Below are 23,316 nucleotides of genomic sequence, written 5' to 3' on the forward strand. Positions count from 1 at the left end.
TCAAGATTCCAATCGTTAGGTACTAAAATATGAAAATCTAATGCACACTTACTGTAATTGTTTATTATTTAATTTTTAAATGTTATAAACAATTTTTTTCTACTTCATTTACTATATCCATTGTTAGTCTCCATCTTTAATACAATTTCTTTGAGAAGAGAAATATTTTATGAATAATAACTATTTATTAATATTATTTACCATTTTGTTGTTAAATTATTTATAATTATGAATTTACGACTAATTAATAACAATATAGCATTTATTGCGGCAATATTCTCAGCCAGCACTGGTCCAGTGCTGCGCCAGCGCTGTCTGGCAGCACTGACAGACAGTACTTCGGCAGCGCCAGACGGCGTTATCATCCCAGCGCCATGCCAGTGCTGGCTCTCAGCCTTGCCGCCAGTGCTGCCAGTGCTGGCGCAGTACTACGCCAGTTGTAAATTTCCCATTGGGTATAATTGAATTTCTGTGAAAATTTTATTATTTATAAAAATAGTTGAATTTTTGATGAATTTTATCAATTTTTTTAAATAATTGAATTTTGTATGAATTTTTTTTAAAGAATTGAATTTTGGATAAAGTTTTTCAATTTTTTTTAAATAATTGAATTTTGGATAAATTTTTAAAATTTTTTTTAAATAATTGAATTTTGGATGAATTTTTCCAATTTTTTGAATTGAATTATTGTTTTGCGAAATTTTATAAAAATACATAGATATTGGAAATAATTGAATTACTTTTAATTAATTTTTAAAGAATTTGATTATAATTTTTGAGAATATTTTTTTGAATTCTATAGTATTAGCGAATTTAAAGTACCTAGTGAAAATAATATAAAAATATTAAAATAAAATAATATAAATTGGCCCGTTTGTCTATATCATGCGCAGATGTGCAAAAGTCCTCTTTTTAGGGCGAAAGCGTATAATATAAAGAGCTCCCAATGTTTTGAAATTATAAAAGTTATATTATTGTAATAATACTACTTTTTTACTTGAGTTTCTGTCAAATGGAATATCTTTCCACATAATAAATGATATTATTGTAAGCTTACTTTAAACTTACAAAATAAATTTATGAAATTTTCTTATAAACTCAAAGTATAACTAATAAATAATCAGATTTCTTTCCACATAATACATTACATTATCTGTAAGCTTATACCCTAAACTTACAAAATATATTTGTGAAATTCTCATATAAACTTGAAGTAACAAATAAATAACCTGATGTGTAAAAATAGTTAATTAACTTTATGAAAAAAGAAAAGAAATCACGATGAAGAATATTGAGCAAAAATTGTATTTTTGTTGTTAAAATTCGTACTCGCATGAGTGAATCAGAAGTGACGAAAGAGACAGGAAAAGTGTTTATTATTAACGAGATTAAATTGACGAGATTGATCCAAATATTCTCGGCCCGTTCTCAATCGATTATTTATCACGTAAACTCGTTTCTTTAGCGAGAGGTCGACTGATATTTTTTCACGCGCTCTTATAGACGGGTCGTGTGCCAATGCACCGAACTTGTAAGTTATATTGCAAACTAGTTTTCAACAGTCTCTAGGTTAGGCTACGTTTTCTTATATTGCAATAATTAGAAAAAGTAATCTATCGTAATGCCACAAAAGCGAAAAACGTTCATCAAATTTTATGATCACTAACTATTTATATGATCACATATAATATGAGAAAATTAAATTATTTTATTGCTATTAATGCACTATTTTGTTTATTCAGAAACTGCCAGTTCTTACAAGTTGAATAAAAAAATATTGCGAAAAATTCATAAAATTAATTTTGGCGTATAAAATCCACTGGATTTTTATTAAAAGTGCTGGAAAAAAATAATTTTTAAAAGTAGTTTATAAACTACCTAAAATTGAAAAGAATTCTAGTACAAATCCTTCAATTTTTTCTATTTCTGATAATAATTTCTTTTTAATAAGTTAATTCTTGAAAAACTATATCATAAATTTATTATACTTATAAATTATTTAATAAATAATTTTATTTAAAAATTTCAAAATTAATTGGATTTCAAAAGAGTTGCGTTTACAATCTTCATAAATAGATAAACTTCATTCAATGGTTTCAATTTGAAATTTTAGAAAATATAAATTTTCAATGAATTTAAATAGAAATTTTAAGAACAACTGATTACAGAAATTCAATAATTTTCAAAAGTGATAAACTTCTTCACATAAATTCAATTATGTTCAACAATTTACAAAAATTCTCCTTAAAATTTCAATTATCTTTATAAATAATAAAATTCTTCTCCGAAATTCAATTATTTTCAATAAAAAATTTAATAAAATTCTTGTCAAAATTGTAATTTTTTTCAAAAATTTTCATCATTTCAATTAGGTATTTATAATATCTACTATTTTAATAAAGTTTCCTAAAAGAATTCAATTATTTAAACCAAATATTAATAAAAATTTCACAGGAATTCAATTACTTGTCAATTTTTTATAAATTTCTTCGCACCAATAATTCAATTATTTTTAATTTTTAAATGAAGTTTCTCGAAGGAATTAAAATATATTCAGAAAATTGAAAAAAATAGTTCTGAGATATTCAATTATTTCGAAAAATTTAAATAAACTTCTTTTAAAAGTTCTATTATTTAAAAAAGTGTTGACAAAATTCTTTACAAGATTTAGTTAATAAAATTGCAATTTTAATAAAAATTTCCTATACAATTCAATTATTTTCAATACAATTCTTCTTAAGAATTCAATTATTTTCACAAATAATACATTTTTTATGGGAATTCAATTATTTTCATAAATAATAAAACTTTTCTCGAGAATTGAATTATTTAAAAAAATTTGAATAAAGTTTTTTTAACAAGAAATTATTTTCACAAATAAAATTCTACACAGGAATTCAATTCTTCAAAAAAATTTGTAATAAAATTCGTTGCAAGAATTCAATATTATTCTCATAAATAACAAAACTTGCAGAATTACAATTATTTTTTGTACAATTTTAAATAAAATGATAGAAAATTTCATTTATTCTTAAAATTTTTTTTATAATTCGCCGAAAGAATTCAATATTCATAATTAAATTCATAATTTTTTAAAATTTTTGATAAAATTCTTCATAAAAATTCAATTTTAAGAAATATTCAAGTACTTAATAAATTATTTATTTTTGTATTTAAATAATTAAATTCTCAAATAATTTACTATAATAAAAATTAATTAAAAAGTGAATTTCACTTAAAATTTTAATATTATAAATGAATATTAAAAGCATTATAGCGTGAATTTTTAGAAATAATTGGATTTTGAAAAGGGTTCAAATTAAAATTTTTGAAAATTTGAATTTATAGTTACAATATTCTGATGATATAAAATAATGATTTTATCACTCTGTCATCTTAAATTTTATTATAAAACAGAAAGGAATCGATCAATCCGAGTCAATTCCGTTTGAATTTGAAAATCTTTTAATTCCTATAGAAAAATAATAGGTAATGATTAAATAATTATTTAAAAAAGAAGTTATTAATGTTTTTGAATAATTTTACAATTAAAGAAACTCATAAATAAATGTAATACAACCTTTTTTTAAAAATCCAATATTTTTTGGAGTTAATCAGAATATTCTTCAGGGTCAGGGAAAAAGTTAAAATTTTTTCTGGAAATCAAGGAAAATCAGGGAAAAGCAAAATTATATTTTTGTGTCAACCCTGAATATAGAATATATGGAAACAGAAATTAAAAAACTAATTTTAAAAATAAAATTTTCACTGAAACTTCCAGGTAAGGCTTTATGTTTATTAATATTTTGATGTAAAAAATCCTTCTTTTTATTCCTGAATGTAAATAAAGTCTTCAATCAGTACATTGCATAAATTTTTAAACATTTTATGTATGTATGCATGCTTCCGCATACAATTAAAAAAAATTCTTTCTGACGTTTGAATATTTCTAATAAATTGTATACTTTTATAGAATAGTTTTAAAGTTGTGCGATTTGAGGATTCTTCTGTCAAATGATGATTTTTTTATATTTTTTTTTTCATTATAAAGCATATTTTTATATTTTCAATAATTATTTTGTTTTAATATTTTAATTTTATTATTATTGTTAGAAAAAACTGACAACTTTCTGTTATTACAAATATAAAATATTGAAATACTGTTTGTTTGATTCGGATTTTTTTTTATTTTAACTTAAGACACACAAAAGTCGGAGAATTAACTTTAAAAAAAGTGTTGTTTACTTTCTGTTTGCTGTTAGGTCTAAATAATTCATTTAGTGAATTCCGAAGTCAGAACGAGCATTCTGAAATCGTTAAGAAATACATGCTGAAGAAAACGGTCCAGCGACCTTGTGCCAAATATTGCTACTCGTTTTGGTTAAGAGTTGTGCAATTAATGCAACGTCCAGTTGTTTAATTCTCAATACAACTGAGGCAAAGGACCAGAACTTCGATCTTCTCATACATAAATTCTAACAACATTACTTTCAAATTCTATAACTAATTAGAGGAGAAAATAAGCGTCTGAATCGAATATCTCGCCCTACGCTCAGCTGCACACGCATCAGTACAACTGATAGCGTATAGAATATTTCAATCAAGACACTTAAATTTTTAAAACATATATTGTCATATTGTATGTTTTTGGGGTCACTGAATAATCAGTCGTCGAATATTCAAAATTCAAAATGGCGGTTTTTTAATTTTTAAGTGAAGGAATTCGTTAATTAAAAAATTTTTTTGGTTGCTATTTTGAATTTTGAAATTTCGACCACGGATTTTGATTCAGCGACCCCAAAAAACCCCGAGTAGACATTTTCAGACAGATTGGTTGAATTTAAAAATTTTTTGGTCGCCATTTTGAAGCCGCCATTTTGAATTCTAAAATTTCGACAACGGATTTGGATTCAGCGATCCCGAAACAGTCAGTGACAGTGAAAGGGGTTAATACAGTGATAAGAAATTTTGAAATATTAAAATTTTTAAAAACTTCGCACAAGGGTTTTTAGAGAACTTTCAATTCGAACTTGAAGTCTACCACATAATCTTTTCTTAATGTAGGCCATACATGTTTCTTTCAATACAGGGAAAGTGATCACTTTCTTCAATTTAATTTTGTTTTCCTTATTGCCTGTATAATTATATTGGAAACGTAGTTGGAGTATTATTGAAGGACAAGGTTCAATGTTATCTAGTATATTACCAAGTAGAATATTGAAATTTTTAATTCATAATTGCATTAGCTTTCTGAATAACAATATATTCTTCTTTTGGTTTAAGTAAATGTTGAAAATTTTTTAAAATTATTAGAAACTAATTTATTGCGAATCAAGAAATGTTAATACTTTGAAGTTAAGTAGCTTTTGTCTTTTTTTAAACAAAACTAAAGACTTATTTTGAAAATTTAAATTCTCAGGAAGTACCTTTTTATAGATTTTGATAAAAAAGTTTAAATATTTATTTAATGAATAATATACATTTTTTTGTTTATTTCTATTTGAAAAAGAAAAGTCTTTCTAAATTTCCAATATTTTGTTTTCTTGAAAACTTGAAAATATATTTTAGATTTATTTTATAAATATATAAATATTAACTAATTGTGGTTAAAAAATAGAAAATTGATTTATTTTGAATTATTTTTGTCTATGAATCACAATTTTTTTTAACAAAATTATTATTTTGTTTTAGAAAAAGAAGAAAAATATTTGCACAATTCCTATTTTTAATCTTATTTTTGGAAAAGGATTTTCCACAGGAATTAAAACATTCAAAAATTTTAAAATTCAAACCTTTTTTAAATTAAACAACTTATAAAAGTATTGTTATAAGACATGAAGATATCGATTGCTCCGAGTCGAAGACTTGGAGTGATCGTTTTCTTCATGTTTTCTTAATAATTAAAGATGACCGAGAGATAAAATCATTATTTTATATTATAAGAATATTGTTACTGAAACTTCATCAAAATTATTTTCATCATTTTAATTCAATTATTATTTTCTAAAATTTTAAATTATTTTTTATAAATAAATTTATGAATAAATTTTTATGAATATAAATTTTTCCTTAAAAAATATTTATAATTTATAAAAATAATTGAATTTGTGTGAAATTTTTATTATTTATGAAAATAATTAAATGTTTGCATACAATTTTATTAAAATTTTTTTTAAATAATTGAATTCTTTTTGTGAAATTTTATTAAAATAGTAAATATTGAAAATCATTGAAATTAGGAAAATTTTTGAAAATAATTGAAATTAGGACAAGAATTTTTTTAATATTTATGAATTTTATTTTTTTAGTGTTTTCAACAAAAAGTATTAAATTAGAAAATTTTAAAATTACATTATTTTTAAAATTGTTAATTTTATTTAATAAACGTAGTGAGAAGTTAGTTGTTGCTAGTATTTTAGATATTATGTAAAAAATCTTTTGATTTACATGTTTTCATTAAAAATTAAATAAATTTGTTGAATATTTTTAAGTTGAAAGAAAATTTAAAAGTAAAATTAATTTTCATCTGGGATGAAATAATAATTAGCGAGATTTACAATAGTAAACAGTTTTCTATATTATCAAAAATTTAAGAAATTGACATTAGATTTGAAAAGCATTCAAAAAAAACTTTTTAGAATTTTAAAAAGAAATATTCTAAATGAGGAAAAGGAAATTTGAAATATATTTCAAAACTTCTCGATATTGCGCTGCTAATTAATTTATTATTTACTGCATATTTAAGAATTCTTTTAAAATTATAGGTTATTTTTTTTCTTAACTTTTCCATCGTTTTTAAAAAGTAAAAACTTTCTGTTCAATAAGTAATACGCAACGACAATAATAAAATTTTTCACAGTGGGCAATAACTTGTAGAAAGTTTAATTTTTTTAATGAAAAAAAATAAAAATTATTTCAATTAGTAATTACAAATTTATTTTACTTTTTATAAAACGAAGTTTAAGTTTTAGAAGAAAAATAAATTTAAGGAGCATTTTATAAAGAAATAGGTTGAATCTTAGAAAAAATATTTTTTAATTGAAAAAAAAGAATAAAAAATCGAAGAACAGAGGAATTAAAATTTTTTTCAAATTTTGGGACGAAAGAAGCTTTTCTAAGATACTATTAATACTTTCACTTTGAGCACCACCATGAATCATATGGATGAACTTATCAATATCAAAATAAAGTAGTGAATTACACTAATGAATTGTAAGTGAACAGGTTCCTTAGACAACGAGTTTCGATATTCCTATGACACTAGAGATAGTGACGATCGCACCTGCTTACCTTTTATTGAATGAAGCTAATTAGTCCTGATGAAAAAGTTGTCACTTCACTTAAAAGTCTATTCGTGGTCTCACTAGTTTCTTTAAACTTTTTTTTTTGAAGAATTGATATCAAGAATGTAAACACCCCGATTTCACTTTTAAAAAAGTCACCAAAAAAAACGTTCGTTAATTAAAGAAAGTTTTTTTATTTTATGTTTAAATAAATTTTAACTTTTTTTCTTCTTAAAAAATATCACATTAAACAATAGAGGGAGGGCAGGGGTGAATATTTTCCAGGGTCAAGATGGCACGAGTTCGGAAAAGTCCTGATCGTTCTTATCCTTGTGCCGATTCGAGTGGATTGGTGAAAACATTCGGTACGTCAGACTTTTGTTCCGAAAATTTCAATATTTTTTTTTTATTAGATGAGAAGGAAACAAAAGCAGCAGCAGGTGAAAGGGGGTGTTTGTAGCATCCAAAGAAAAAAATAAGTAATCACGGAAGACACTGTGAAGGAAGTGACGTTCTCTCACACACGTGGTGTAAATCTTAACAGTCACGTGCCTATCGAACGATGCTGCGCGAATAGTCAGAGGGACTGGAGACTCAGGGTTTATGTATTGGGTATGCGAGTGGGGTCCAGAGAGCTAAGAAACGCCGATATCTGGGCCTTCCAAAGTTGGAGAGAGGGAATTGAAGATTCTCGTGGACCCATGGATTTTGATCTTTCCTTTGCCTTTTCATTCACACTTTGGACCAATTTTGAGGGACAGTCAAAGTTCCTTAAATGAACCACATAATTTCTTAATAAAATTTATATGCATAAATTCAAAGCTTTTCAATTTTAAGGGATAATTTCTTGTTCGAGAACAGTACATTTTTTAAGATTAATTCGAAACTTTGGTAAATTGTTGCTCTATTATAAATGAAAAATATTCCTAAAATATTAGGTCATTTAAGAAGGAACTATAAAAAGTAGTGGGAGTTGAACTTTTGAAATTTGAAGTTACACTGTTGCATTCAAATCTTTATCACTCTGACAAAACTTTATCAATTTTAATTCGTATATAGGGCTTTTTGAAGGATTTTTAACGTACTTATTAATAGTAAACAATTTCTACAAAAAAATATTTTAACTCTATTTATTTCAAAATTGAAGTAGTTTTAATTTTATTTTATGAAAACCTTCAGTGTCCGGTACTAGGGGACTTCCCCCTACAACTTTGAAACTTTATAGCATTTTTTCTATGAAACCACATAACTTTTTTTTGGTAAAAGATATTGATGTCAATTTTTTTAAATTGTCAAGAAAAAGATACACTTTTCACTAAAAAATTTTAAAAAAAAATTTATTCGATGCTTTGTTGATATTAAAGAAAAAGAATATTATTTTCGATTTTTTATAAAACTCTTTTCCGAACGAATTCTGTACAAAATGCGTGCGAATTCCAAAAGAATTTTTCTATAATTTTTGGTCAAAATTCCGCAAGGTATCCGATAGTAATTCCGCACGTAATAATTGCAGACAATTTTTTAAAAATAATTTCCGGCCTCTTTTCCGAACTAATTCTGTACAAATTTCGTGAAAATTCCAAACGAATTTTTCTATAATTTTCAGTAAAAATTCCGCCAGAAATCCGGTGAAAAATGTTTCAAAACGGCACACGAATTCATATCGGAACAAAAATCAAGTCGTTTTTGAGATATTATAGTCGCCAGTTTAAAAAAAATAGTTTTGAGTAAAAGGCTTTGAACGCTTTACCGCGCCTTAACTCATTATTAATGGTGTAATTGTCTTAAGAAGTCAAATATCAAAAAAGCGCATTGTCATATATCATAATGTCATCTTTTACCTTACTTAGGTTTTGTAATTTTTTATACATATTACACTAACTTTTTATTCATTGCATTTAGTGACGCTTTTTCATATACATATATGTAAAATTTTTTATATTCTGTAATCTAAAATTTTGTTTATTAATTTTTAATTATTATTTGCATTTCACATGGTGATTAGGAAAAAAGTTGTGGCTTGTCTAAAATGGCGATAAAAACTAACAGCTAGAGGTTTTACTTTTTAACTAAAACTATCGAAAAATCGTAGCCAAAAAATCAAAATTTCTACTCTTTGATTTTTAATGAGAATTGAATTATTTAAAAAAAGTTTCAGAAGAAATGATTACACAGCCATACAAAAAAAGAAAAGTGTTGAGGTTAGGGGATCGCAGAATACCCTTTCCATACGTATTTTGACGTGCTTAAAACGAATCTAAAGTTCATTTTGTCCCAGCACGTCAGGATTTTCCCTAACCTCAAAAAATGTATGGGATTTAATATGACAGAAAATTTTTTTTTAAATAATCATGGATTTGCTTGAATCTTCTTACTCGGGGAGACAGGCGGAGATTCCAGAATCTCCACCTGTCTCCCCGAGCAAGAAGATTCAAGCAAATCAGAAACCCCCAAGGGTTTCTGAGGTCGCTTATTACGAATCTGAAGTCAGATTTTCAAAATTTGTTATTAGCGATCGGAGAAACTGCCAGATACCAAAATTTATGAAAATCAAATGGATTTTAAAATTCTTGTCCGTCATTAAAAAAAATAAACAAATACAATTTTTAGCTTCTTTGGCCATAATAAAGCTTTTTCTCGACCAACAGTGGTATCAAACCATTTTAAAAAAGATGGTTTACAAATCCCTGCATCAAATGTAACTAAAAAATTACACATTTCTCGAGGACACTCATTTTATCTCTTTCTTCAAAAAGAGGTGTCTGTTTATTGTGCTATTAGTTTGTAGAAACATTTTTTTGATTTGACCTAATCAAAATTTGAAGGTCAAATTGAAAGAAAACTATTTTTTTTCGTCACCAGCTTACAGCTCGTGAAAAACCCTTTAAAAATCACTATTCATGTATTAAATTTGATTAATTTTACTTATCAATATATTAAATCGAAAAAAAGATATTTTCAAAAAATCAAAATTTTGAAACTCCATAACTCAAAAAATATTTTATCAAATTCAAAAAAAATTATATTTTAATAATAGTAACATTTTAGCAAAGTTTAGAGAAAATTCATTTTTTGACCTGGGCAGTTGAGGAATTTTGCCTCATCATATATAAGTATTCCTTTTTCCCAAAAAGGAAGGACTGGGATATCATAAATTGTCCTACAGGTGAATTAAAGCTAAAATCTTCGAGGAAGCTTATGTCAAGTAGCGAAAATTATACACAGAATATCACCAGGAGTCAGGGTTAATTCAGGTCAACTTCTTCGAGAAAGTTTACTTTTTTATATAAAAAAATCAGGAAGAAACGAATTTTTGGGTCGATTTAAGTCAACTTCTTCGGGGAAGTTAAACTTTTATAACAAAAAAAAAATGCACCAGGAAGTAACGAAGTTTCCGGGTCGATTCAAGTCATTTTATCACTAGTTTAATTTTCAACCATTTTCACAGGAATTTTTCTCTTGAATACAAATTTTATTTCTGACAACACTTTTTAATAACACTCTGTCAAATATATAGTTTCAAATGGTTCAGCCATTTTTGTGTGATGCGCGAACAAAGATTCTGTGACATACATAAGGGAGAGGTACGCCGATTGAGACAGATTTTGCTATCAAAGAATATTTTTACACAAACCATATTTAGCAAATAGTTATATTTACCATTAAAAAATTATTGTTCTGGGCTAAAAAATTGCTGTAAAAAATAATTTTTTCTTTCAAAAATAAAAAATTTATGACATGTTTTTTGATCATATGTTTTTTGACCCAAAAAAAGTTGGAATGTATGTTGAAATACCTAAAATTTATTTATTTACATCATCTTTCCCGCAGTCCAAGATGGGCCATACATGAGTTACAAAAAATAAAATTAATTATTTAACAAACTTAAGTTCAAAAAAATAAAATTAATAGTAGAATTTGAGAACGACATTTTCAACAATAGTTGTCAATATAAATGTCAAGAGCAGATTGGAAAATTTTTGTAGATGAAAAAAATAAATCAAGGTCGGGCTTAATTTGTGTGAACATCAAGTTTATGTGGTTGCACAAAAAATACAAGGGTGTGACTTCTGTGATTGCATTTGAGGGGCGATCAAGGTAAAAGGGTTGTAGGTTTCTAGAGACAGGACGAGGAACTCTAATACGTATCTGGGAGAGGAGTTGTGGAGCGTTTATTTGGGAATTTAGGATTTTCCATAAAAATAAGGTCGCGTACAGGATTCTTTGTTGGGCTATTGTACGAAAATGAAATCTTTTACACAATTTGAGGTAATTGCAGCCTTGTCGTAGATAAATTTTATCAGATTTAAACGCCAAGTATTTCAGAAATGATTTTTGGATTTTCTCCAGTTCATCGTTATATTTATTGTAATATGGAATCCATATGAATGGGATATAATTTATTTTAGAGAGAACTAGAGATTTATATAATGCAACTATTGTTGACAAATTTCTAAAATACTTGGTTGATGTTAATAAACATCCTATAATAATTAATTTTAGACTGAGACAAAATGAATAATGACGTAATTGTTCATTTATTTAGAAAATTTGAAATTTTTTTTAAAAACACAATTCACTTGAAAGAGAAAAAATTCACTCATTTATTAAAAAATATCACATGATTCAACAATACGACAATAAACCATTTGGTATTATCAATTACATAGATCATAATATCTTAGTGTCTCAACCAGCGTATCTGTCCTCTGCGCTACATACTGTGACGTTGCACAATTTTCCCTTTTACTATTTTCTCTATTTATGTGAAGAGACAATATTAAATTATTTTCTAATTTTTTTTGCTCACTTTTCTTTCTTTATAATGACTATCGAGCTATTCAAATAAATGAGAATTTCCCGGTTCCTGTTGACCTAAGTTACGAGGGCTACCGCGCATGGGCAACATTTTTTTTAATAGTTGGTTGTTTTGCTTGTCGGTTAGGGTGTTTGGTTAGCGTCCGTCGAACTCGGGTTCAATTCCCAGTCCCCTCGAATTTATTTCCACAAATTTTTTTTTAATTTGAAAAACATTTAAAAAAATTGCAGCAAACTTTCATAGCAAGATTGCATGAACCTTTGGCAGAAAGATTCACATCAACCTTTTATGGAAAGCTTGCTAAACAGTAGACATTTTGTGATAAATACCAAGACAGAATCATTAACAGGTATTTATCTTACTGTGCAAAATTTATGGTACCTAACGTATATTTATTAAAAGCGTATACTGCTGATTAAAGTAAACAATTCTGAACATAATAATTTTTTTGTTTTAAAAAATGTTGTTTGATTAAAAAAAAAACGTTTCTAAATATTGTTCGTCTTGTAGTAGAATATTAAGAACTTCCAAGAGACGTTACTATTTAAATCACGAGTTACGTCATATTTTCACTTAAGTCTTGTATAATTCATTAACTTCAACTTCATTTCCTTCCCGAACCAGTTAAGTTTTTGTAATGGAAGATTGATAAAGATCAAGTTCTAAAAAAAGGAATACTTTTTCCCTGAAAATCATGGAGAACCATTCTTTGAATTAAGTATTGTGTTCCTCCATTATTGTAGTAAAATCAGTAACATTTAGAAAATAATTCTACAATGTAACTAGAAGTATGTGAATGGTTTTTTGTTCTCTTTTTTAGAAATGAATAAAAAATGTATTACGTTTTTTATAATTCATGAGCGGTATTTAAGACGTAAACAAACTCTGTTCGTCACTATAAACAATTAACCTTATTAACTTTTCGTTCTTCTTTGTATTTAATATTATATTTTAATATACAAGTTGGTAATAAAATTGTTTTTAAAAAAAGGAGGTGAATTTTTTAATAAAAATCGTTTAATTGTTTCTTTAGTTTTTATGCATAGTGTAATCAATAAAATTATTAAATTTTTACGATTTCTTTTAATGAATGAAATCTAGATACCTCATTAATTATTTACAATGATTTTGGTAATTATCAATATGTTTTTTTACGTTTTTCATTGTAATGAACAATCATTTCCATTGTTAAAAAGAGAGTAAAGATCGTTTGCTTTGTAATTTGTGTAAATCAAAATAAAATTTTTTATTCTTTTTAACATATTCTTTTCATTTATAAAATGTGACGTGTAACTTTCCTTCTTCTTTTTTCTTCCAAGTTGACATAATCTTTTGTCCTTAAGTAGATTTTACTTAAACATTTTGTGCTCTTTTTCTACTAAGTCTTCTTCTATTAGATGAATTTTTTTCTGTTTATATTTCAAGCTTTATAAAATTTCTATAATTACTTACATTCTGTTTTTACTTAATTTTTTTAATATTTAACGACTCGTCAATATTACTTTGTAGTATCACTATTTCAAAGTTTAATTCAAAATAAATAATATACAATTATTTCAAGTCATGTTTAAAAAGGGGACTGCACCTCTATATCTTAACTACACTAGACTTTTATAGTGCTATTTTTATTTAACAACGAAAGTTATTAATTTAAATAAAAATAAATAAATAGTAGATAATAATTATAGCAAATATTAAAATAACATTTATATTTTTAAAATCAGAGTTATATCTGTACATTTCTCTACATTTGAAAGTTCTCATATTTTTTTTCGCTTTGCTACATTAGAATTCGAAAAATGTCAAAAAATTATTTGTCTGTCCGCATGAAAAATTTTGTTCGCGCATTTTTTAAAAACGATTCAAACCTATTAAAGTGAAACTTGGTAGTCTGTTTGATAATAACATAACTTAAAATCATAGCCATTTCCGATTAAAGAATATTAACTTAAACAGAAGTTATTATTGGGGAAATTGGGGAATTGTCGGTCACCTTCATTATTTATTAATAGGGTAATGTCACATTGAGTGGACCGCAACTTTGAGTGGACCACCTGAGCTTTTAAGTTATCTGACAGCGGAAACGTGAAATAAATTAAACGAATAGCAGCACCGCACCTAGAAACCGTAAGAAATTATGTTCCGCGATAATCATTTACGTTATCGTTTGATGTAACTCGTTTTTAAGAACACAAATAAAAAAATAAGTCGCTCTTACAATAAGTGATTTATTTAAAAAGTGATTCGGAAGTGTAAAAGTAGTGTAAAATTTAAGTTTTAAAAGGTAACTTATTTTTTTCCTACTACTTAGGGCATTGAAATTGATTGTCTCAGTTTAATTAAGTGATAATTTTGACTCAAAAAAAATTGTGGTGGCTGCCATACAAAGTTGCATGTCACCGCATGAGTGGACCACTGTTTATAACCATGAGTGGACGCCTGTGTTTTATATTTTTAATGTCAGTTTACCATTTTTATGGAAATAAATTGGCAATAAATTGGTTTGAAACTATGTTTTAAGTTCTTTATTAATTTTTTTGTGATTTTGATGTGATATGTGCCAAATTTATTAAAAATGGTTTCACTTGTAAACATTGCGACACAATCATGGTCTGAAGCTGCATAAGCATAAATTTTGTTTCAATATATCAGAAATATTAAATACATTAAAGAATTTAGAATAACTTTTACAATTTTATAGGAGTGGTCCACTCAAGGTTACACTTTTTTCATTCCTTAAAAATTAGCTATTTTTTTAAGTCAATTATTTTTTCCAAATAAAAAAATCAAAGCTATTATGGTATAAACACTTATCTAGGGATCTAAACTAATGCTTGGAATAGAAACCTCCGATTAATTTGCTTTCATAAAGAATTTTTTAGAAAAAAAGCTTAGGCGGTCCACTCAAGGTGACATTACCCTATTTATAAGTTTTATCATCAAATTTTTTTTTATTTTCTTCTGTTCGTCCAATGTAAATTTTTCATTAGCTTATGACTTTAAAACACTTTACAATTACCTATAAACCGTAAACAAAAATCACATGAAGAATTGCATTCAAATATTTATTTTGGGCCTTCATGTTTTTATTGTTTTTACAAGGATTTTAAAAAATTAATTCTGGAAAATATTTTTTTAATTATTTATTTTGCTTTAAATTAAAATGAATAAATAGTACAAAGCTTTTTGTATAATTAAGTATTTGGGAAATTGTGGGCCACCTTTTTTTGGAGAAGTATTTGTTCTTTGTTTTTGGCAATTTAATTGTACAATTGTATCAATGCAGGTACATATTATAAAAACCACTAATAGCTGTAGTAATTTAACAAAAATAATTCTATTCATTTTGTTTCATGCGATAGAACGATTCACTTATTAAAATTTGTAATTAATGAAGCCTATTTTAATTGTCCAAATTGTGATTCCGATTAATTTTATTTTCTTTTCTAATTTTAAACTAATAATTTAACATTTGAAGCGTTGGGTGCAAAAAGGGCGTATAACAAAAAACGACGAACGAAGATATTTCAAGTTAAAGTTTTAATCTTTACGCGGTAAGAAGCGAGGAATAGAAAAAGATTAAATTTCCAGAAATATTCTGTTAAACGAGGATTTTTTAATCTTTCTGAATAGGCGAATTTCCAAAAAAACCCAATTCCTCTGTGAACAGCAAAATATTAGAAAAATTAATTCTTCTCTACTGCTCGTGTCAATGAGATGATAAAAAAGAATAAGGAGTTTCTATTTTTTTGAATGCGCAAAATTTTTCTGCTTCTCAACGTTAAAAAAAAATACAGAATCCTATCCTTTTGAATCGACAAAGTAAATCTTGTAAAAGCGAATTGAAGAAAATAAGAAATAGCTATTCTTTTCAATCGACTTTAAGCGATTCTACGTAGTCAATTCAAACGAATAGAAATTGTTTATTCTTTTCAATTAACTGCTTCAAATTTTAGAAACGCATTAAAAGGAATAGAACTTTTGACAAACAATTTGAAAAAACCTAATATTTCCAATTATTTGTAGGAGTAGGAATTGGATTATTTTGGAAATTCGACCATTCAAAAGAAATAAACTTCTGAATTCTTTTCAATTCCTCGCTTCTTACCGGACAGTTGGCGCTTTCTTCATTACCTCTGAAAAATAGTAATCAATATATTAGTATTTTTGTTTGAATCAAAATAAAAATGATATAAAGATTTTCTTCTTACTTGTTCTTCCTACTGCAGGATATTTGTTGTTCATAAATGCTGGTGAATTATCAGGAATAAAAAAAATTAATTATTTATATTTAATGGTAGCTATTGTTTGATTTATTTACAAAATTAATTAAAGCTGATCAAAACAAACGAGAAATGCTGCATATTTAAATTTTATCATTACCTCTTCGATTATTTCCATTTATTTTAGAAATAGACGTCGAATCTGATGTCGCATTTGTGGAATGTCGTACATTTTCAACTTTTGTTGCCACTGAAAAATATTTTAAAATTCTTCATAATATAAGTTATTAATAATTTAGATTATTACAATGTTTTCTCAAAATTTAAATTTAATATGATTTTTATATTTAAATCATTTTTTCAATTTTCTAAACTTTAATATAAGATTAGTTAATGAGAAGTAGTCTAATATCTTACGTATGTATTTGGATGGTATATATATTAATCTAGACTCTACAATTTGATTTAAAATGAACAAATCAAAAGTAAATAGTTACCTGTAAAACTAACAACGTTTGGATGACTTCCAAGTTCTTTTCCTTTCTAAGAAGACTGAGAACTGTGAAGGTGTCACTTGTTTTAGCCAGTACCGTCTAAAATAATCGATGAATTCTTCCATTAAAACTACTGGCTCAAAAGTTTTACTACTATTATCCATTAATGGCAACTTCTCGAGAGCAGATAAATTTTTCACAAGCAAATCAATGTAGGAACAATGTCATTTTCTGGCAATAATGCTAGGTGCTTGACTTTTTCAATAAATGCATGCAAACATTCATACGTATTCAAATACATGCGTAAGCCAAGTTTGTTTACGTATTTGTCGATGTTCTGGAAAAACAATAAACTTGGTTTGTTAAGGAAATTCTCTAATTTTAGCAATGAAAGTTTAAAATAATAAAATTTAGAATCTTTGAAGTTTCATGATCACAAATACCTAAACTTCATTGTAAAATAATTTTTTTATCCCACATGCACAAAAATGGCGATTTTAGATAGCTGACAGGGAGTAAAGTCACTCATTTGTCCGACCATATGAAAATGGCGTCTATTTTCATATAAGTCGAACAAGTGACTGACTTTTATTCCCTGTCGTTTGCTATCTGAAATCGCCACTTTTGTACATTAGGAATAAAAAATATCGTAAGTAACACGGGAATAAAGGCAGCCATTTGTTTACAGTGATTTTTGTGACACGAGTGGAGGTTGATGGCGCCCCGAGACCGGAACGAGTGTCACAAAAACCACCGCAAACAAATGGCTGCATTTATACCCTTGTTGCTTAATATACTATATTTTAGCTATATAGTATCCGAAAAACTATATTTATTACGTGAAAAATGATATCATTTTCGCATTTAGAATCTCAAATATATACTGAAAACCTACGTGATGAAAACAGGAATGTACTGAATTTATGAAAAATAAGTATGATGTTTAAGGAAATATAAAACATAATGTTAAAGTGCAAGGTCGATCATCCGAACCTCTGTTAACCCAACCCTCTATTATCCGAACCGAAAATAATTTTATCTGAACTTTTTTTTGTCCTCCTAAATTTTTCAAATCAAAATAACGAAATTTTTGCCAAAAAATTTTTTTTAAATCTTTAATTCTCTGTTTTATTAATATATTATTATAAATTAATATATACTTATTTATTTAAAAAAACTGTCTAATTTTTGTACTTTAATTACAACCCAGTAGAAAAAAACTAATTCAAATGAATTGAAACGAATTAACATTTTTGGTAGGCTCCAATTCGTATTTGTCACAAAGCGGGATTCACTCAAGCTCTTTGTATATTCAATTGAATTTAATTCAATATGTACCAATTTGTCCAAACGAATTCGCATTCGAAAGAAATGGCCAAGGAATGCATTGAATTCGTGCTAACGAATTGAAAAAAATTAAAGGCTCAAAACTTGTCCAGTGAATTGGTACGGATAGAAGGTTCGGAAGTTCAATACAGTTTCACGAATTCAGGAAAATTGCATCATGGCTCCAATTCGTATTTGTCACAAAGCGGGATTCACGAAAGCTCTTTGTGAATTCTTTTTAATTCATTTCAATTAGTTTTCGTTTACTGGGAAAAGAGTTTAAATTTCTATTATCCGAACTTTCGGATATCCAAACCCAGCGTTGCCTGGATTAGTTCGGATAATCGAGGTTCCACCGCATAAACATTTTTAAATGGGAAGTTTTCTTGTAATTTCAAGAGATTTGATTAAAAATGAGCAAAAACACTTAACTAGTACACTATGAAGTCATGGTTTTACGGAATGTGATGGCGCTGAAACGGAATGAGGGGTAAAGGGAAGGGGCATGCTTGACTCGATGATGGCAGTAGCGTACCTATTACTGGATCCTTTTTTCCCCTTGATATAACCTAACCTCAAAATTGTTAGTGAGCTATCGGACAATATTAATTAATTTATTCATTTGTCTACAAATGTAATTTAATAAATCCAATAAATGCATTTTCTTGATCTAATTTACTTGAAACAAACCCATATTTTCTTATTAGAAGAAATTTATTTGCTTATGTCAAGTAATTTTGAGCATTGGGCAAAGTTATTGAAATAAGAAAATATGGGTTTTACTTAATAAATATCTTACTGTTTCAAACGAACTGTTTTACATGCGCTAAGTCCTGAAAAAGTATTGAATCAAGAATATTATGTTCTCACGTCAAGTAATTTACCTTGAGTCATTTTATATCTTGAGTCAAATCATTTTTTTATTTCCTTTAAAGCAACTATTTATTTTATCCAACACCCATAGTCTTGAACCAAGAAAATAGGAAGATTAATATAAGTTAATAATTGTTTTAACTCAATTAAAAATTATTTTGTTATAAGAATTATTAATTAATCTAAGCATTTCTTTTACTTAAAGCATTTCTATATTCTCATGTTTCAAAAACATTAATTTCTTGCGAGAATGTTATACACTGAAGTCTTGGTTATGCGGACAAGTCAGGTGTGTGTCCGTATAACAGGTCACCTTGACGAAAAAGTATAAATGTGGAGGACAGTACGAAGATTCAAATTTGCCCTCGGTTAAAATAGAATAGTCTGCTAATTTTTTTTATATTTTTAAAATTTATTAATATAGTGTAAAATTGATAATTTGAATTTATTGAATTACATTTGCAGACAAATAAATAAATTAAATTATATTGTCCGATCTAATTTAACTCCCGATATCAAGCTGGATTTTCCTGAAAAGGGAAAGTAAGCACCTAGGTTAGAATACCCATTGTGCCAGACTCCATCTCGCTCGTTTATAGCAACCCCTTTAGAGTCATGTTCTTCTCCAGAAGTCCAGTATCTCTTCAATCGATAGGTTCCTTTCCTGCTTAGGGTCAATGATCGCCTGACCCCAACTAGATAACCTGATCCTAGCTAACGCTGGGCATTCAGATAATATGTGAGTCGAAGTCCCAGCTGAGAAATCTTGTACAAGAACATGTACAGGAACATTGACCCGAACCTACACAAGATCAGCAAGTGAACTTGTACAAGAAATTGGAACAAAGAACATAAACAAGAACGTGTACAAGAACTTGCACGTGCACATTCTTTAGTGGCTTTTGAGTCATTGAAGCCTCATAATCAAAGACTAATTATGTTTAAGGGCCAAATTTTCTCGAGTGTACCAAAGTCAAAATTGCAAGTTGTTGGATCGGGCTAATATTTTTACAGTATTTAGTAATATGTATGACTAATTAACCACCACGTAATATAAGATTTTATAAAAAATTGTAAAGGGAAAGGGGGTTGATGATTTTGGATCAGTATGAACAGTGAGTTTTCTAAAAAATCGTAGCTTCTATACAATAAAGTAAAAAAAAATTTTACCTATATGTTTTTGGTATAAAACTTTTTTTAATTTTTTTTCAAGAAGGACCTTCTTTAAGAAGGACCCTTCTTTTTTTATACCAAAATAAAGCTTAAGATGTGTACTTTCAATATCTAACACGAAAAAAATTACGCTTGTTTTTCGAATTATTAATTATTTAATTAATTAATAAAAATTGAAATATTTTACAACAAAATAAAGTTAACGCAATTCTGAAGTTACTACTGTAAAACATTACAAAATCCGCATCCAACAAGTCCAATATGAAATATTTTGGATAAATTGACGTTTTATAAATAATTATTAATAAAAATTAATTAAAAAATGAATATCATTTATAAAAATAAAGATAAAGTGTTAGTTTTTTTCAACAATTGTTTATACAATTTTATTTAAAAAAAATGTATTCCAGTTATTTACATCGATTGTCTAAATCCAATGAAGTTTTAAAAAAAGTATCCGCCATATCGAATTCGTTTAAATTTTTATAATTTCTAACCTTAATAATGTATATGCTCCGAAATTTTTATTTTTTAAAAACTACTATCATATTCGTAATTATAGACCCCAAGAACACCCGAGTAATTAGTTTCAAGTAAATCCGATGAAGTTTTAGAAAAAGTATTCGTCATATTAAATCGCCATTTTGAATTTTCGAAAACTACTATCATATTCGTAATTAGAGACCCCAAGAACCCCCGAGTAATTAGTTTCAAGTGAATCCGATGAAGTTTTAAAAAAAGTATCCGCCATATTGGATTCGCCATTTTAAATTTTCGAAAACTATTATCATATTCGTAATCAGCGACCTTAAAAACCCCCGAGTAACCAGTTTCAAGCGAATCTGTGAGGTTTTTAAAAAAATGTGCACTTGCTGTATATTATTTATTAAAAAGTCAACTTTGAACGCCATTTTTGATCCGCCATTTTGTTTTTTTATTGTTTTTATTTCACAACATTTTAGGTTAGACATTTTGGACGCGATATTTTTATCTTTGAGATGTATTCCTTCGCCATAAATGATAAAAAAATTTGATTTTCAAAGAAAAATCTTTAAAAAATAGTGTTTTTTTAAATAACTGTATGTAATTTGTTTATTTATAAGTTTTCAATATTTTTTATTGCAGCATTCGAAAGAGCGGTTCTTGAGCTTTTATAAATGTCAATTGCAAATATGCAGGGGTACCTCGGCTAGTATGAATCCCAACGCGGCTGTTGGCGTGGTTCCCATGGCCACTGTGACACCCCTGAAAACTATTGCTTGCAGCTGGTCCAGTTTCTCTCTAACCGTTATCAGATGAGTCTTAGACCAACACACCACAACTGCATGAAGAAACCTGGGTTTTAAAATTATCTGATAGAGCCAATTGACCATATTAGGCCTTAGTCACCACGATGACCCTATCGCCCTTCTACACTCCCAGGTACTTCGCCAATTCGGAAAAGGAAATTTCTTTCCATAAAATACCGGTTTCTTTAAATTCGGTACCTTATATTTCCTTGTGAAAACTACTATATTCGTTTTCTCTGGGTTTACAGAAGGTCCCATTTGATTGCACCAATCGTTAACAATCTTAATTGCACGTTCCGTAAGCTCTAAGAGAGTCTCAATAGAGTGCCCTCTTATAATTATAAGAAAATCATCCGCGTAACTTTGCGTATAATATTCCTGGCTGTTGAGGTTTCTAATTAACTCATCCGCCACTAAGCACCACAATAAAGGAGATACAACTCCTCCTTGTGGGTACCCTTTTGAGACAAGGCCTGTTACTCTAGCCTCCCCATACCCTGCTTCAAGGGCCCTTTCGCTGAGCATGCTATCTATCCACTTAATTAGCATCTCGGGCACCCCTCGCTTCCTAGCTGCCCTACAGATAACTTTGGGAAAGCACCTTCAATATCAAGAAAGGTACCAACCGCATATCCACCACTGCTAATTTGTCCCTCTATTTTACCTACTGCCAAATGGAGGTCTGTTTCTATTGAGAAGCCTGCTATATATACATGCTGTCCCTGATGTAGGGGATGATCTCTAAGACATTCCTGTCTAATAAAATTATCCACCAGTTTCTCTAACGTCTTTAATATAAAAGAAGTTAGGCAGATTGGCCTGAAGTCCTTCGCTGCCGTATACCCTGACCGACCGGCCTTCGGAATAAACACAACCCTCGTCTTTTTCCAAGACTCTGGTGTGTAACTAAGAGCTATACACGCTCTCATAATTTTACACAGGGGTACTCTACTACATTCCAAACCCTTTTGCAAAAGAACCGGATATCAATCAATCCCTTCCGAAGTTACAACCGTGGCTGCTAGTTTTCAGTGTTCCCGATATCTTCGGTCCCTACCTGGTCTTACGCCATGGCTGTTCTCCGAACCTTCTCTAAAGTCCGGGAAGTTTACCTCCATCAGATTCTTTAGACACTCCTTTTTATCCTGGGCTTAGAGCCCGTTAGGCAACATAATAGTGGTTAATTTTGCCATTAGGTCTCGAGCTAGTGCTTTATGAAGTGTTTATGCTTCTGGTACCCTCTCGATTCCCTCGCAAAAACTCCTCCAGCTGACACCCCTTGCCCTCTCTACTTCTTGCTTGTAAGAATCGCGAGCGGTATGATATTCATCCCATGTTTGCTGATGCTTACGTTTCTTGGCTTTATTGAAAAGCTTTCTTACTGTTTTCCTATGTTCCCCCAAACGGGGGGTCCACCATTTACTACCCCCATTGGAGCCCAGTTTCTTAACTACACAGTTTCTTTCAAAGAAGCAGACAATAGAATCTCGCAAATATTTCGCTGCAAGCTCTAACTCTTCCCGTGTTTCATACGAAGTGGGGAAGTATGCCATGGAGGCCTTGAGGTCCTTGATATATGAAGCCCAGTCAGTACCCCTAGGATTACGTCCCCACTCATGTTTCCGATCCTTCGATTCCAATCTAAACGTAATAAGTCTGTGGTCCGAGAGGGAATCTTCATCAGACACCCTCCAGTCCCTCACATAATCACACAAAGATATGAAACAGATCGTAATATCCAACACCTCTTTTCTGTTAACAGTAACGAAAGTCGGCTCATTACCCTGATTTAAAATATCTAAATCTGTTTCTATCCGAAAATCTAAAAGTCTTCTG

The 23,316-nt window shown here is 28.2% G+C and overlaps 1 protein-coding gene across 3 annotated transcripts in view; it reads right to left on the reverse strand.

The window, feature by feature from the left end:
- Window positions 1–23,316, reverse strand: part of LOC122509333 (elongation of very long chain fatty acids protein AAEL008004) — a 97,001-nt gene that overhangs the window by 45,385 nt on the left and 28,300 nt on the right. The window contains exon 1 of one of the 3 annotated variants that reach the window (XM_043623322.1): window positions 7,291–7,873. The exons of the other annotated variants lie outside the window; for them this stretch is intronic. The gene's annotated coding sequence lies outside the window, so the exon portion shown is untranslated. Of the gene's footprint in view, window positions 1–7,290; window positions 7,874–23,316 lie in introns of those variants that run through there. 3 annotated transcript variants of the gene reach the window in all.

This window comes from Leptopilina heterotoma, unplaced genomic scaffold, assembly GCF_015476425.1.
Source record: "Leptopilina heterotoma isolate Lh14 unplaced genomic scaffold, ASM1547642v1 Lhet_115, whole genome shotgun sequence".
Classification (NCBI taxonomy): Eukaryota; Metazoa; Arthropoda; class Insecta; order Hymenoptera; family Figitidae; genus Leptopilina; species Leptopilina heterotoma.